Genomic DNA, 12,850 nt, shown 5'->3' with positions numbered 1-12,850 from the left:
CAAAATGGTGCGCTTCTAATTGCGTTGGAAAGTAGACATCTAGGGCTTTCCAGCAATATATAATAGTCCATACTTTGACCGAGTTTAGATGACGTAAAAGGGCGTTGAACGCCAGTTCTATGCTGCTGTCTGGAGTTAAACGCCAGAAACAAGTCACAAACCAGAGTTGAACGCCAGAAATACATTACAACCTGGCGTTCAACTCCAGAAAGAGCCTCTGCACGTGTAACATTCAAGCTCAGCCCAAGCACACACCAAGTGGGCCCCAGAAGTGGATTTATGCATCAATTACTTACTTCTGTAAACCCTAGTAACTAGTTTAGTATAAATAGGACTTTTTACTATTGTATTTGAGATCTTTGGATCATCCTGGATTGTATTTTTGATCCTGTGATCTCGTTTTGGGGGCTGGCCATTCGGCCATGCCTGGACCTCTCACTTATGTATTTTCAACGGTAGAGTTTCTACACTCCAAAGATTAAGGTGTGGAGCTCTGCTGTTCCTCAAAGATTAATGCAAAGTACTACTGTTTTCTATTCAATTCAACTTATTCCGCTTCTAAGATATTCATTCGCAATTCAACCTGAATGTGATGAACGTGACAATCATCATCATTCCCTATGAACACGTGCCTGACAACCACTTCCGTTCTACCTAAGATTGAATGAGTATCTCTTGGATCTCTTAATCAGAATCTTCGTGGTATAAGCTAGATTGATGGCGGCATTCATGAGAGTCCGGAAAGTCTAAACCTTATCTGTGGTATTCCGAGTAGGACTCTGGGATTGAATGACTGTGACGAACTTCAAACTCGCGAGTGCTGGGCGTAGTGACAGACGCAAAAGGAGGGTGAATCCTATTCCAGTATGATCGAGAACCTCAGATGATTAGCCGTGCTGTGACAGAGCATTTGGACCATTTTCACAAGAGGATAGGATGCAGCCATTGGCAAGGGTGACGCCTCCAGACGATTAGCCATGCAGTGACAGCGCATCGGACCATTTTCCAAAGAGGATCAAAAGTAGCCATTGACAACGGTGATGTCCTTACATAAAGCCAGCCATAGAAAGGAGTAAGACTGATTGGACGAAGACAACAGGAAAGCAGAGGTTTAGAGGGACGAAAGCATCTCCATGCATTTATCTGAAATTCTCACCAAGGATTTACATAAGTATTTCTATCCCTGTTTTATTATTAATATTCGAAAACTCCATAACCATTCTATATCCGCCTGACTGAGATTTACAAGATGACCATAGCTTGCTTCATACCAACAATCTCCGTGGGATCGACCCTTACTCGCGTAAGGTTTATTACTTGGACGACCCAGTGCACTTGCTGGTTAGTTGTGCGAAGTTGTGATAAAAAGTTGAGATTACAATTGAGCGTACCATGTTGATGGCGCCATTGATGATCACAATTTCGTGCACCAAGTTTTCGGCGCCGTTGCCGGGGATCACAATTTCGTGCACCAAGTTTTTGGTGCCGTTGCCGGGGATTGTTCGAGTTTGGACAACTGACGGTTCATCTTGTTGCTCAGATTAGGTAATTTTCTTTTTTGTTTTATTTTCAAAAAGTTTTCAAAAATCTTTCAAAAAAATTTTCCCCTTTATTTTCGAAAAAATTTAAAAAAAAAATCTTTTCAAAAATATATTTTTCTTCAGAATTTTTAAGAATGAATTCTAGTGTTTCATGAAACATGTTGAATCCTATCTGGCTGTAAAGCCATACCCAAACTGCTTTGGGACTGGTCTTCAACTAATCACCTCAATAGATGTAATTTACATGATAGAGCTTGGCTGGCTATTAAGCCATGCCTGACCCTTTGATTGGAGCTTTAGACTAAGATTGCAAGATTCCTGGAATTCATATTAAAAATTTTGGAATCCTTATTTTTCTTTTTCAAAATGATTTTCGAAAAAATTAAAAGAAAATACAAAAAAATCATAAAATCATAAAAATAAAAAATATTTCATGTTTCTTGTTTGAGTCTTGAGTCAAGTTGAAAGTTTGGTGTCAATTGCATATTCATCTTGCATTTTTCGAAAAATTCATGCATTCGTAGTGTTCTTCATGATCTTCAAGTTGTTCTTGGTAAGTCTTCTTGTTTGATCTTGATGTTTTCATGATATGTGTCTTTTCTTGTTTTTCATATGCATTCTTGCATCCATAGTGTCTATACATGAAAAATTTTTAGGTTTGGTGTCTTGCATGTTTTCTTTGCATATAAAATTTTCAAAAATAAGTTCTTGATGTTCATCATGATCTTCATAGTGTTCTTGGTGTTCATCTTGACATTCATAGCATTCTTGCATGCATTCATTGTTTTGATCCAAAATTTTTATGCATTGCATCATTTTCATGTTTTTCTCTCTCATCATTAAAAATTCAAAAATCAAAAAAATATCTTTTCCTTTTTTTCTCTTAAAATTTCGAAAATTAGATTTGACTTTTTCAAAAAATTTTAAAATCTAGTTGTTTTTATGAGTCAAATCAAATTTTCAATTTAAAAATCTTATCTTTTTCAAAATCTTTTTCAAAAATCAAATCTTTTTCACTTTTCTTATTTATTTTCGAAAATTTTTAAAAATATTTTTCAAAAATCTTTTTCTTATCTTTATCACATAATTTTTGAAAATAACATCATCAATTAATATTTTGATTCAAAAATTTCAAGTTTGTTACTTACTTGTTAAGAAAGATTCAAACTTTGAGTTCTAGAATCATATCTTGTGATTTCTTGTGAATCAAGTCATTAATTGTGATTTTAAAAATCAAATCTTTTTCAAAACTAATTTCAATCATATCTTTTCAAAAATATCTTCTTATCTTATCTTTTTCAAAAATTTGATTTTAAAATATATTTTCTAACTTCTCATCTTCTTATCTTTTCAAAATTGATTTTCAAATTTGTTTCAACTAACTAACTAACTTTTTGTTTGTTTCTTATCTTTTTCAAAACTACCTAACTAACTCTCTCTCTCTCTAATTTTCGAAAATACCTTCCTCTTTTTCAAATTTTCTTTTTAATTAACTAATTATTTTAATTTTTTATTTTAAATTTCGAAAATTACTAACCTTTTTCAAAAACTATTTTCGAAAATCACTAACTCTTTTTCAAAAATAATTTTCGAAAATTCTCCCTCTCTCTCTCTGAGTTCAGATTTTCCCTTCTTCTTTTCTTCTCTTCTTCTTTTCTTCTACTCACACAGGGACCTCTATACCTGGGTAAAAAGGATCCCTATTATTATTATCTTTCTGTTCCCTCTTTTCCATATGAGCAGGAGCAAGAACAAGAATATTCTTGTTGAAGCAGATCCAGAACCAGAAAGGACTTTGAAGAGGAAACTAAGAGAAGCTAAATTACAACAATCCAGCATGCACCTTTCAGAAATTTTCGAACAGAAAGAGGAGATGGCAGCCAAAAATAATAATAATGCAAGGAGGATGCTTGGTGACTTCACTGCACCTAATTCCAATTTACATGGAAGAAGCATCTCCATCCCTGCCATTGGAGCAAACAATTTTGAGCTGAAACCTCAATTAGTTTCTCTGATGCAGCAGAACTGCAAGTTTCATGGACTTCCATCTGAAGATCCTTTTCAGTTCTTAACTGAATTCTTGTAGATATGTGATACTGTTAAGACTAATGGAGTAGATCCTGAAGTCTACAGGCTCATGCTTTTCCCTTTTGCTGTAAGAGACATAAGCTGGTCAAGGCTTTCTTAGCCAAGTTCTTTCCTCCTCAAAAGCTGAGTAAGCTTAGAGTGGATGTTCAGACCTTCAGACAGAAAGAAGGTGAATCCCTCTATGAAGCTTGGGAGAGATACAAAGGACTAACCAAAAAGTGTCCTTCTGACATGCTTTTAGAATAGACCATCCTGGATATATTCTATGATGGTCTGTCTGAATTAGCTAAGATGTCATTGGATACTTCTGCAGGTGGATCCATTCACCTAAAGAAAATGCCTGCAGAAGCTCAAGAACTCATTGACATGGTTGCTAATAACCAGTTCATGTACACTTCTGAGAGGAATCCTGTGAGTAATGGGACGCCTATGAAGAAGGGAGTTCTTGAAATTGATACTCTGAATGCCATATTGGCTCAGAATAAAATATTGACTCAGCAAGTCAATAGGATTTCTCAGAGTCTGAATGGAATGCAAGCTACATCCAACAGTACTCAAGAGGCACCTTCTGAAGAAGAGGCCTATGATCCTGAGAACCCTGCAATAGCAGAGGTAAATTACTTAGGTGAACCTTATGGAAACACCTATAACTCATCATGGAGAAATCATCCAAATTTCTCATGGAAGGATCAACAAAAGCCTCAACAAGGCTTTAATCATGGTGGAAGAAACAGGTTTAGCAATAGCAAGCCTTTTCCATCATCCACTCAGCAACAGACAGAGAACTCTGAACAAAAAACCTCTAATTTAGCAAACTTAGTCTCTGATCTGTCCAAGGCCACTGTGAGTTTCATGAATGAAACAAGGTCTTCCATTAGAAATTTGGAAGCACAAGTGGGCCAGCTGAGTAAAAGGATCACTGAAATCCCTCCTAGTACTCTCCCAAGCAATACAGAAGAGAATCCAAAAGGAGAGTGCAAGGCCATTGAATTGATCACCATGGCCGAACCTGTAAGGGAAGGAGAGGACGTGAATCCCAGTGAGGAAGACCTCCTGGGACGCCCAGTGATCAATAAGGAGTTTTCCTCTGAGGAACCAAAGGAATCTGAGACTCATCTAGAGACCATAGAGATTCCATTAAACCTCCTTATGCCCTTCATGAGCTCTGACGAGTATTCATCTTCTGAAGAGAATGAGGATGTTACTGAAGAGCAAGTTACCAAGTACCTTGGTGCAATCATGAAGCTGAATGCCAAATTATTTGGTATTGAGACTTGGGAAGATGAACCTCCCTTGTTCACCAATGAACTAAGTGATCTGGATCAACTGACATTGCCTCAGAAGAAACAGGATCTTGGAAAGTTCATAATACCTTGTACCATAGGCAACATGATCTTTGATAAGGCTCTGTGTGACCTTGGTTCAGGGATAAACCTCATGCCTCTCTCTGTAATAGAGAAACTGGGAATCTTTGGGGTGCAAGCTGCTAAAATCTCATTAGAGATGGTAGACAATTCAAGAAAATAGGCTTATGGACAAGTAGAGGACGTGTTAGTAAAGGTTGAAGGCCTTTACATCCCTGCTGATTTCATAGTCCTAGATACTGGGAGGGATGAGGATGAATCCATCATCCTTGGAAGACCCTTCCTAGCCACAGCAAGAGCTGTAATTGATGTTGACAGAGGTGAATTAGTCCTTCAATTGAATGGGGACTCCCTTGTGTTTACAACTCAAGGTTACCCTTCTATAAACATGGAGAGGAAGCATAAAAAGCTTCTCTCAAAACAGAGTCAACCAGAGCCCCCACAGTCAAACTCTAAGTTTGGTGTTGGGAGGCCACAACCAAACTCTAAGTTTGGTGTTGAACTCCCATATCCAAACTCTAAGTTTGGTGTTGGGAAGTCTCAACAATGCTCTGAACATCTGTGAGGCTCCATGAGAGCCCACTGTCAAGCTATTGACATTAAAGAAGCGCTTGTTGGGAGGCAACCCAATTTTTATCTAATTTTTATTTTCATGGTTTTTCATGTTTTATTAGGTACATGATCATGTGGAGTTACAAAATAAATAAAAAAATTGAAAACAGAATCAAAAACAGCAGAAGAAAAATCACACCCTGGAGGAGGATCTCACTGGCGTTTAAACGCCAGTAAGAAGCATCTGGCTGGCGTTCAACGCCAGAACAGAGCATGGTTCTGGCGCTGAATGCCCAAAATGGGCAGCATCTGGGTGTTTGAACGCCAGAATTGCACCCTGGAGAAGAGCTAGCGCTGAACGCCCAGAACAAGCATGGTTCTGGCGTTCAACGCCAGAAATGGGCAACAAATGGGCGTTCAACGCCCAGAACAAGCACCAATCTGGCGCTGAATGCCCAGAGTTGTGTGCAAGGGCATTTTGCATGCCTAATTTGGTGCAAGGTTGTAAATCCTTGAACACCTCAGGATCTGTGGACCCCACAGGATCACCTCAGGATCTGTGGACCCCACAGGATCCCCACCTACCTCCACTCACTTCTTTTCATCCCTCTTTCACACAATCACATAAACACTCTTCCCCAAAACTCTTCACCAATCACCTCAATCTCTCTTCCCTATCTCCACTTCACCACTCACATCCATCCACTCTTCCCCATAAACCTACCTCATAAACTCCACCCACCTTCAAAAATTCAAAATCAATTTCCCACCCAAACCCACCCTTATGGCCGAACCTTACCCCCCTCCCTTCCCTATATATAGCCCTCCATTCTCCCTCATTTTCACACAACACAACCCTCTCTTCCCCTTCTTGACCGAATCACATCTCTCTCCTTCACCTCCATTTCTTCTTCTTCTTCATCTATTCTTTCTTCTCTTGCTCGAGGGCGAGCAATATTCTAAGTTTGGTGTGGTAAAAGCATAAGCTTTTTGTTTTTCCATTACCATTGATGGCACCTAAGACCGGAGAATCCTCTAGAAAAGGGAAAGGGAAGACAAAAGCTTCCACCTTCGAGTCATGGGAGATGGAAAGATTCATCTCCAAAGCCCATCAAGACCACTTCTATGATGTTGTGGCCAAGAAGAAGGTGATCCCCGAGGTCCCTTTCAAACTCAAGAGAAATGAGTATCCGGAGATCCGACATGAAATCCAAAGAAGAGGTTGGGAAGTTCTAACAAAACCCATCCAACAAATCGGCATCCTAATGGTTCAAGAGTTCTATGCCAATGCATGGATCACTAGGAACCATGATTAAAGTAAGAACCCGAATCCAAAGAATTATCTCACCATGGTTCGGGGGAAATACTTAGATTTTAGTCCGGAAAATGTGAGGTTGGCGTTCAACTTGCCTATGATGCAAGGAGATGCACGCCCCTACACTAGAAGAGTCAACTTTAATCAAAGGTTGGACCAAGTCCTCATGGACATATGTGTGGAAGGAGCTCAATGGAAGATTGACTCCAAAGGCAAGCCGGTTCAACTAAGAAGACTGGATCTCAAGCCTGTAGCTAGAGGATGGTTAGAGTTCATACAACGCTCCATCATCCCCACTAGCAACCGATCTGAAGTTACTGTGGATCGGGCCATCATGATCCATAGCATCATGATTGGAGAAGAAGTAGAAGTTCATGAAGTCATCTCCCTTAAACTCTACGAAATAGCCGAAAAGCCCTCTCCTGGGGCAAGGCTAGCTTTTCCTCATCTTATTTGCCATCTATGTTACTCAGCTGGAGCTTTCATAGAAGGAGACATTCCCATTGAGGAAGAGAAGCCCATCACTAAGAAAAGGATGGAGCAAGCAAGAGAGTCCATTCATGGATCTCAAGAGACGCATGAAGCTCATCACCATGAGATCCCGGAGATGCCTCAAATGCATTTTCCTTCACAAAACTATTGGGAGCAAATCAACACCTCCCTAGGAGAATTAAGTTCCAACATGGGACAATTAAGGGTGGAACATCAAGAGCACTCCATCATCCTCCATGAAATTAGAGAAGATCAAAAAGCAATGAGGGAGGAGCAACAAAGACAAGGAAGAGGCATAGAAGAGCTCAAGGACATCATTGGTTCCTCAAGAAGGAAACGCCACCATCACTAAGGTGGACTCATTCCTTGTTCTTACATTCTCTGTTTTTCGTTTTCTATGTTAAGTGCTTATCTAAGTTTGTGTCTTATTACATGATCATTAGTATTTAGTAACTTTGTCTTAAAGTTATGAATCTCCTATGAATCCATCACCTCTCTTAAATGAAAAATGTTTTAATTCAAAAGAACAAGAAGTACATGAGTTTTGAATTTATCCTTGAACTTAGTTTAATTATATTGATGTGGTGACAATGCTTCTTGTTTTCTGAATGAATGCTTGAACAGTGCATATGTCTTTTGAAGTTGTTGTTTAAGAATGTTAAATATGTTGGCTCTTGAAAGAATGATGACAAGGAGACATGTTATTTGATAATCTGAAAAATCATAAAAATGATTCTTGAAGCAAGAAAAAGCAGCAAAGAACAAAGCTTGCAGAAAAAAAAAAGAAAAAAAAATAGGCGAAAAAAAAGAGCAAAAGTAAGCAGAAAAAGCCAAAAGCTCTTAAAACCAAGAGGCAAGAGCAAAAAGCCAGTAACCCTTAAAACCAAAAGGCAACGGTAATAAAAAGGATCCCAAGGCTTTGAGCATCAGTGGATAGGAGGGCCTAAAGGAATAAAATCCTGGCCTAAGCGGCTAAACCAAGCTGTCCCTAACCATGTGCTTGTGGCGTGTAGGTGTCAAGTGAAAACTTGAGACTGAGCGGTTAAAGTCAAGGTCCAAAGCAAAAAAAAGAGTGTGCTTAAGAACCCTGGACACCTCTAATTGGGGACTTTAGCAAAGCTGAGTCACAATCTGAAAAGGTTCACCCAATTATGTGTCTGTGGCATTTATGTATCCGGTGGTAATACTAGAAAACAAAGTGCTTAGGGCCACGGCCAAGACTCATAAAATAGCTGTGTTCAAGAATCATCATACTGAACTAGGAGAATCAATAACACTATCTGAACTCTGAGTTCCTATAGATGCCAATCATTCTGAACTTCAATGGATAAAGTGAGATGCCAAAACTATTCAAGAGGCAAAAAGCTACAAGTCCCGCTTATTTAATTGGAGCTATGTTTCATTGATAGTTTAGAATTTATAGTATATTCTCTTCTTTTTATCCTATTTGATTTTCAGTTGCTTGGGGACAAGCAACAATTTAAGTTTGGTGTTGTGATGAGCGGATAATTTATACGTTTTTTGGCATTGTTTTTAGTATGTTTTTAGTAGAATCTAGTTACTTTTAGGGATGTTTTCATTAGTTTTTAGGTTAAATTCACATTTCTAGACTTTACTATGAGTTTGTGTGTTTTTCTATGATTTCAGGTATTTTCTGGCTGAAATTGAGGGACTTGAGCAAAAATCAGATTCAGAGGTAGAAGAAGGACTGCTGATGCTGTTGGATTCTAACCTCCCTGCACTCAAAGTGGATTTTCTGAAGCTACAGAACTCAAAATGGCGCGCTTCCAATTACGTTGGAAAGTAGACATCCAGGGCTTTCCAGAAATGTATAATAGTCCAAACTTTGACCGAGTTTAGATGACGTAAAAAGGCGTTGAACACCAGTTCTACGCTGCTATCTGGAGTTAAACGCCAGAAACAAGTCACAAACCAGAGTTGAACGCCAGAAATACGTTACAACCTAGCGTTCAACTCCAGAAAGAGCCTCTGCACGTGTAACATTCAAGCTCAGCCCAAGCACACACCAAGTGGGCCCCGAAAGTGGATTTATGCATCAATTACTTACTTCTGTAAACCCTAGTAACTAGTTTAGTATAAATAGGACTTTTTACTATTGTATTTGAGATCTTCGGATCATCCTGGATTGTATTTTTGATCTTGTGATCTCGTTTTGGGGGCTAGCCATTCGTCCATGCCTGGACCTCTCACTTATGTATTTTCAACGGTAGAGTTTCTACACTCCAAAGATTAAGGTGTGGAGCTCTGCTGTTCCTCAAAGATTAATGCAAAGTACTACTGTTTTCTATTCAATTCAACATATTCCGCTTCTAAGATATTCATTTGCAATTCAACCTGAATGTGATGAACGTAACAATCATCATCATTCCCTATGAACGCGTGCCTGACAACCACTTCCGTTCTACCTAAGATTGAATGAGTATCTCTTGGATCTCTTAATCAGAATCTTCGTGGTATAAGCTAGATTGATGGCGGCATTCATGAGAGTCCGGAAAGTCTAAACCTTGTCTGTGGTATTCCGAGTAGGACTCTGGGATTGAATGACTGTGACGAACTTCAAACTCGCGAGTGCTGGGCGTAGTGACAGACGCAAAAGGAGGGTGAATCCTATTCCAGTATGATCGAGAACCTCAGATGATTAGCCGTGCTGTGACAGAGCATTTGGACCATTTTCACAAGAGTATAGGATACAACCATTGGCAAGGGTGACGCCTCCAGACGATTAGCCATGCAGTGACAGCGCATCGGACCATTTTCCAGAGAGGATCAAAAGTAGCCATTGACAACGGTGATGTCCTTACATAAAGCCAGCCATAGAAAGGAGTAAGACTGATTGGACGAAGACTGCAGGAAAGCAGAGGTTTAGAGGGACGAAAGCATCTCCATGCATTTATCTGAAATTCTCACCAAGGATTTACATAAGTATTTCTATCCCTGTTTTATTATTAATATTCGAAAACTCCATAACCATTCTATATCCGCCTGACTGAGATTTACAAGATGACCATAGCTTGCTTCATACCAACAATCTCCGTGGGATCGACCCTTACTCGCGTAAGGTTTATTACTTGGACGACCCAGTGCACTTGCTGGTTAGTTGTGCGAAGTTGTGATAAAAAGTTGAGATTACAATTGAGCGTACCATGTTGATGGCGCCATTGATGATCACAATTTCGTGCACCAGTCTCCATCGCAACTTCATCCGAATTCATGGGGTTTTGTTAAGATTTTCTAGTTGTTGTGTCAGGAATTGGATGTTAAGCCTTCTCAAACTCTCTTTCTTTACCTTTTTGTTTTGACCAAGCCTGGGATTTTTGCCAAAAAGAAAGCTTCCTGGGTTTCTTTTTGGTCTTCCCAAGGAAAAAAAGTTTTTTCGATGTATGATGAGTCTTTTAGAGATTTCAAGAATTATTTCTTTAAGGTTCGAGCTGTTGAAGGAGCTCGTCCCTTTTTTCTGGATGAGAACAACGAGCCTACCTTTCCCTTAGAGTGGCAAAAGAATGTTGTAGTGTCGAGGTATACGTGGGAGATATTGGATGAGGTCGAACAGGCCTTTGTTAACGTGTTGGAGGAGAACTGGGGACAGCCTCCTTATCTTGACACAAAAAGGTTTTTAGGGGATCCTTCGCTTCTTTGAGCTGAGCTGGGTAGTGGTCGTCTTATCTTGTTTTCGTTTTGTTTCCTTTTTTGTCGAGCTTTGTTCTTTTTCTCTCAATTTGTAACAATCTTTGTGTTTTTTTCCAGATATGGTGAAAAATAATGAATCTATGAAGGCCTTTAAGAAGGCGAGGAAAGCTACTGCAGCTCAGAACATCTCGGCCAAGATGGCTGGGGAGGGGTCCTCTCAAGTTCATTCAAAGCCATCCGTACCGAGCTCTCCTGGACCGAGGAGGATGATCCCTACTCCTCGGGTTCGTTTGGTTGATCCTCCACAGGCTTCTGTCGCTACCTCTGGTGCTCTTCCACCGAAAAAGCAGAAGACAGCTGAGCCCTTTAACCTTGATGCCCCTGATTTTGATGCCGTCGAGTTTGTAAACCAGCAAATTGGTCCTTATGGCACCATCTCTACTGACGATGTTTCTCTCCTTTGCCATTTGGACTTTATTACTCGGAGCAGCGTCAAAATGGCACATATAGGGGCGGCTTTATATCGGACTGCCCAAGATCTTCCTCTTCATGCTACAAAGGCCTTTATGGAGGAGGCCAAGTTGGAGTTCGATCGAATGAAGGGTTTGAAGGAGGAGCTCGAGGTGAAGGTGACCAAGTTAGAGAAAGAGTTTGAGGGTGAAAAGGCTAGTTTTGTTGCCTTGGCAGCTTCTGTGAAGTTGGCTAAAGATACGGCGTTGAGGCACAAGGAGAGTTATGTCACGACCTATAGAGAGATGATGCGTCTCAGGGATCATTTGGAGTCTGCCCGGGCTGATTATGCCGAGCTCCAGGGTCACCTTGTAGGCAGCGTAACTGCTGCTTATGAGAACCTGAAGGAGCAGGTTCGGGTTCTTGCACCCGAGCTTGACCTTACTCTCTTCAGTTTGGACGGTAAGATTGTCCCTGATGACCCTGATGATAATGATGTCGAACCTCCTCCTGTGCCTGCCGCCAAAATTTCTGTTGCGCCGACTTCTTCAATTCCTTCATCTGAGGTTGGTCATTCGGATCATGATTGCCAACTTTTGAACCGGGATGATGGGACAGTGGATGCGGTGCCTCTTCAAACTCGACCTCCTTCACCCCGTGCTGATGCAGCTGAGAAGTCTTCAGATCCTTAATGATTATTCTGGATGTTTGTGTAACTTTTTATATTTTGTAATTGGTTCTGACTTTTTGATACTCTTTTAGTTGCTTGTTTAGCAACTTTATTTTGAAAAACAAAGTAGTTTCTCAAGCTCTTGGGGGTGACTTTTGGTAGCCTCTTGAGTTTGTTATTATTATAACTTGTGTTTTGCATAACATGTTTGTCTGCATCTGTCTGATACCTTTTTAGGTTTTTGGGAGTGTTAGAGCTTTGTTGGCCGACCTCTTGTGATTTGTCTTTGTATTTTCATGCTTGTGGCTTGATTCTTTTGAGGTTGTGGATGTTTGGGTTCAACTTGTATGCCGACTTCCCCACTTCGGTTTGAAGTTATTTCTAGTAATCCGTTTTATTTGGACCTTTGTTAAGTCTCTTTTAAGGATTACTTTTATAACGTTTGTGGGAGTCTGATTTCATCATGTCGGTCCCTGCTAAGTTATTTCTAGTAATCCTCTTTTTGGAACTTTGTCAGGTCTCTTTTAGGGATTACTTTATAACTTTATGTTCTAGGCCGACTTCATCATGTCGGGCCTTTCGAAGTTATTTTAATAATCCTCTTTTTTGGACCTTGTTCAGGTCTCTTTTAGGGATTAATTTTATAACTTTATGTTCTGGGCTGACTTCATCATGTCGGACCCTTCTAAGTTATTTTAATTATCCTCTTTTTTGGACCTTGTTCATGTCT

General features: G+C 39.9%; 1 non-coding gene across 1 annotated transcript; it reads right to left on the bottom strand.

Annotated features, from left to right (window-relative positions):
* Positions 1-3,758: 3,758 nt before the first annotated feature.
* On the bottom strand, positions 3,759-3,866 carry LOC148552968 (small nucleolar RNA R71). Its single transcript, XR_015892728.1, has one exon. It is a non-coding gene; the product is annotated as a small nucleolar RNA R71 (small nucleolar RNA).
* Positions 3,867-12,850: the final 8,984 nt, after the last annotated feature.

Source organism: Arachis ipaensis, chromosome B7, assembly GCF_059453495.1.
Source record: "Arachis ipaensis isolate K30076 ecotype BB chromosome B7, ASM5945349v1, whole genome shotgun sequence".
NCBI classification, from domain to species: domain Eukaryota; kingdom Viridiplantae; phylum Streptophyta; class Magnoliopsida; order Fabales; family Fabaceae; genus Arachis; species Arachis ipaensis.
Note: the sequence above shows the minus strand (reverse complement) of the source record. Positions and strands in the feature narration are given on the sequence as shown.